Source organism: Penaeus chinensis, chromosome 18 (assembly GCF_019202785.1).
Source record: "Penaeus chinensis breed Huanghai No. 1 chromosome 18, ASM1920278v2, whole genome shotgun sequence".
Classification (NCBI taxonomy): domain Eukaryota; kingdom Metazoa; phylum Arthropoda; class Malacostraca; order Decapoda; family Penaeidae; genus Penaeus; species Penaeus chinensis.
Window position 1 is genome coordinate 11,865,673 of NC_061836.1, and position 5,000 is coordinate 11,870,672.

General features: G+C 43.1%; 1 protein-coding gene across 1 annotated transcript in view; it reads right to left on the reverse strand.

Moving 5' to 3' along the window:
• LOC125034606 (multiple PDZ domain protein-like) overlaps positions 1-5,000 on the reverse strand; it is a 419,124-nt gene that overhangs the window by 240,123 nt on the left and 174,001 nt on the right. The gene's annotated exons all lie outside the window — the stretch shown is intronic.

Below are 5,000 nucleotides of genomic sequence, written 5' to 3' on the forward strand. Positions count from 1 at the left end.
CGGGGGGGGAGGGGGGTGGGGGAGGGGGGAGAGCTGGGGGGGGAAAAAGAGAGGTTGAGGAAGGGGGAGAGAGAGAAAAAGGGGAGAGGGGGGAGAAGAGCGGGGGGAAAAGGGGGGGAGAGGGGATGGGGGGGAGAGGAGAGAAGGGGGGAGGGGGGAGGGGTTGGGGGAAGAGATGAGAGAGAAAGGGGGGGGTGGGGGGGGGAGAAGGGAGGAAAAAGGAAGGGGGAGAACCGGGGGGGAGAAGGGGAAGAGGGAGAAGTGAGGGGAGAAGAGGAGGAAATGATGATGAAGATGATGAGATGATGATGATTTAGATGATGGGTGATGATGATGATGTTTATGATGATGATGTGATGATGATGTTTATGAGAGGGAAGCATAAAGGAAGAGGGAAAAAAGAAGAAATACAAAAAGAAACAGAGAAACCCCTGAGAAGAAGAGAAAAGGAAAACGGGGAAAGGAAACAAAATTTTACGTGGAGAATGAAAACAAACAAAAAAAAAACACGAAAACTAAAGAAAAAATATCAACAACAAAAAAGGGAAAAGCCCAAAAAACATGAATCAAAAAAAATTAAAACCCTGCAAGGGCTCCCTCCCCCCCCTCCCCCCTCCTCCCTCCCTTCCTCCCTCCCTCCTCCTCCCCTCCTCCTCCATCCCTCCCTCCCTCCCTTTCCCTCTCTCCTCCCTCCCTTCCTTCCCTCTCTCTTTCTCTCCATCGTTTTCTCTTTCTCTCTCGTTCTCTCTCTCTCTCTCTCTCTCTCTCTCTCTCTCTCTCTCTCTCTCTCTCTCTCTCTCTCTCTCTCTCTCTCTTTCTTTCTCCTGCCCTCTATCTCTCTTTCTCTCTCCTCTTTCTCTCCCTCTCTTTCTTTTTCCTGCCCTATATCTCTCTTTCTCTCTCCTCTCTGTCTCTCTTTCTCTCTCTGTCTCTCTGTCTCTCTTTCTCTCTCTGTCTCTCTTTCTCTCTCCTTCTCTCTGTCTCTCTTTCTCTCTTCCTCTCTCCTTCTCTCTATTTATCCTTCTCTCTATCTTTCTTAATCTATCTTTCTTTCAGGAAAAGGGTGAAGCGGGGAAAAGGGAGAAAATGAGAAGAAGAGAAAGAAGGGTGAAGGGTAAAAGAGAAAAAGGGGAGATAAGAAGGGCGAAAAGATAAAGAGAAGACCAGAAGGGAAGAAGAAAGAGGAGAAGGGAAGAAAGGGAGAAAGAAATAAAGCAAGAAAGGGAAAGGGTAAAAAAGGGAGAAAGAAATAAAGGAAGAAAGGGAGAAATTAATAAGAGAAACGGGAGGTGCAAAGAGGAACGGGAGGTGGAAAGAGGAACGGGGGGAGGAGGGGGGAGGAGGAGGGAGGAGGGGGGTGATTGATTACCAAGCAGACAGCCGGAAAATCGCTCGTACCTCGAGTCTTCCGCCCACGAGGCACACGCGACGCTAATCGTGTTAAGCCTACCTTGCTGCTTCAAATCGGGAAGACAATTCGTAGTCTTGAAAGGAAGGATATATATATATATTTTAAGTTTAATTCTTGAAAAAAAAAAAATGTAATCACCTGTAATCATATTAAACAAACGACTACATGCTTCCAAATCATTAATTCCACACCAGAATTTAAAAGCGACTGATCTACCTGTAAAAAAAAAAAAAAAAGCTGCGTCCCAAGCAAACCCACGCCGAGCCCCGGAACAATTATAACCGCAATAAACAGGAAAGGAAGACCTTCTCCTAACACGACAAAGGAACCTCCGAGAGCGCCCGAGTGTCGTTGAGCAGCTCGTAGAAGGCAAGACGACAGGGCAGGTCAGCATTACCCAGAGGTCGTAAAGTCGTTGATCTTTCGCCGAGTCCATAATCACGACTCCTCCTCCTGAGAGGTGCCAACGCGGGGCATCTCTGTTCCTCCTTATGCGCAGTTTCGTTGTGGAAAGCATTTTGGAAGCACGGTTATCATTTTTGTTTTTTCAAGTTAAGGGAACGAGATGATTTGAATATGCGAAAGGTTGTGTTAATATATTATATCAGTTTTTGTTTTTTAATGTACGAAGAGATAAATATGGTGCAGATACATCGTTATGACAACTGAGCTCAGGGATCAACAAGTACATGTGTTTAGAGTGGCACTCCGCTTGCCTCCGACTATCTCTCTCAGACTAAGCTTCAGAAAAGAAATGAGATTGTAGAGGACGTAAATAAGTACACAGCATGAACGTCAAAAGCTCCATTACGTCAAGAGGACATAAAAAAATATTTATGACCAGCGTCCACTCATCACCAGTTTCCCTTAACTTATCTTGCCTGCCCTCTCTCGCTCTCTCTCTCTCTCTCTCTCTCTCTCTCTCTCTCTCTCTCTCTCTCTCTCTCTCTCTCTCTCTCTCTCTCTCTCTCTCTCTCTCTCTCTCTATCTATTTATCTATCTATCTATTTATCTATCTATCTATTTATCTATTTATCTATCTATCTATTTATCTATATATTTATCTATCTATTTATCTATCTATCTATTTATCTATCTATTCATCTATCTATTTATCTATCAATTTATCTATCTATTTATCTATCTATTTATCTATCTAATTATCTATCTATTTATCTATCTATTTATCTATCTATTTATCTCTATCATCCTTTTTTCTCTTTCACCCTCTATCACTCTCTTTCTCTCACCCTCCCTCTCCTTCTCTCCTTCTCTCCCTCTCCCTCTCCCTCTCCCTCTCCCTCTCCCTCTCTCTCTCCCTCTCTCTCTCCCTCTCTCTCTCCCTCTCTCTCTCCTTCCCTCTCGATCCTTCCCTCTCTCCCCGTCTCTCATGTTTTTCTTTTTCCCCTTCTCATCCCTCCCTCGCCCTCGTCCTTTCGCTCTCTCCTCCTCTTTCTTCTCTCTTCAAAAGTCTCACTTCTTCGCAACCCTCGACGTTGTTAAAAGTCCGAGAAACACAGATAAACACCGCCCTCTTGTTCACAAAGCCCGGTAACTTTCCTTTACAGAGCTTAATACAATCCGAAAAAGAATAACGAAAGACATTCAGTGCGCTTTTTTTTTATCCCCTACCCCCGCTCCCTTCCTTTACTGATCCAAATCCCCCCTCCCCCTTCTACATCCGGGTTCTCGTTTCGGGAACCACTCGAGTATGCCACAATCACGCCCTCTCCACTTGGCAGACACGGTGCCAGAAAGTCGTCTTAAAGATGTCCTCCAAAAGGCAAATAGAAAAGAATTCTTCTTTTATTTTCTCCATTTCACTTTTTAAACCTTTTACACCCCAGACAGTTTAACTTTTTCAAACAGAGAATGCCGGTTCAAAGTCTTCTTTGTATCCTCACACTTTTTCCTTCCACCTCTTTTTTCACATATACCAACCTTTACCTCCCCCCCACAAAAAAAACAAAATTCGTGTCCCTCGCTATATCTAAACATCCTGCCATGTTGCTAGGCCATTCACAAACAAGTCGCGGCGACCATCCCTTCGCCGGATGTGTACAGAGCGAAGGCGCGTCGGGAATAAGTAGCACCGGCAACACAACACGAAAATCCACTCAACTCGAAAACCCCGAGTCCGGAGGTCTCGTCGAGGAGCGCCGCGGTGCAGATAAATGATTCTCTCGCAAGTTCCAGAAAATCCATGAGGTTTTCCTTCCTTCTGCGTCTCACTCCATCTCCCCCGTCGGGATCTTTATTACGTCTACCTCTCGACGCCAAGATCAAATTAAACTCCCGGCGATCTTTAGGCACCTTTTGTTTGTTTGCTCTGACCTGTTTGGTGTCCAAATGAGTGGATTTTTTTCGTCTTTTTTCTAGGACCTGCCTTGAATTCATATCCGTTTTTGCTCGACGTTATGTTGATGTTTATTTCTCGTATTTTCCTTTACAGCCTGTACGACACTTCTGAACAACAAATAGCCAACAGAGTTTTTTACGTGACTCACAGACAGACAAAAAAGCAATGCAGCCTCGCAAGATGACCAAGGAAGACAGGCGCATCTGCAGCCCTAATGATCTTAGAGTCATTAGCTAATACAGAAACTCGCCAAACTTTTTTTTTACGACCAAACGTCATAAAACTGGCTTGCCATCATTTAGACCACCTCGGGCTAAATGACTTGACACTCTAAAGTATGAACGAGCACAGGAAGGGACGAGGGTTGAAAAAGGATCATAAACCAAAGGACAAACAAGGTCACCTGTTAATCAGCGTCGACGATACACCTGAGGCGACGAGCAAGCGGCCCATGCTCACCCACGCCCTGATTACGTCACTCTCAACAACAGGTATCTTATCTACTCTGTTCAACCGACTGGTGTAGGTATGCACTGGCTACTGTATAACTCTAGATATTTACTACTGGTTCATCTATTAGGGCTGTCCATGCAAATCAAGTGCACACACGGCATAGAAGCATCATTATATTCTGTAACTATTAATGATCATCAGTTATATCTATATATCTACAATGAGGCTCTATGATATAACATATTTAATAAAAAAAGCAAGTGATTACCATTAAAAGCAATTTAGCAATATTAATTAAAATGCAAGTTTTAGTTAAAGTCTACAGAAAAATCAAAGCAATTTGATCTATTTAAAGCCGGAAAAAAACTACTTTTATTTATTTATAATGATTGTGATTTTCGTCAAATGGAAACTCAATCATTCAAGAAAAAATGACCAACAATAAGCATTATAAAACCTAGCTATAATAAAAACCAACCAATGGCATCATCAATAGGCCTACATTGGTTGAGCGAAGGCCTATCACCTGAGAGGTTCTTCAGGCTACACATGTCACCGATTTTTTACAGGCTGTAGTGTTTTCCAATTCAGGGAAATCAGTTTTCAATCATTTTCTTAAGGGAATTGTATTTACAAGAAAAAAAAAAAATAACGGAAAGAAAACTCAAAAAAAAAGTTTGGGCAAAAGTCAAACAAGTAATTAGGGGGAAGAAATTTGTTTTTTCCTTTTTTACCATTTTCCAATATTTTGGGGATCATATTTGTGTGGGGGGGGGA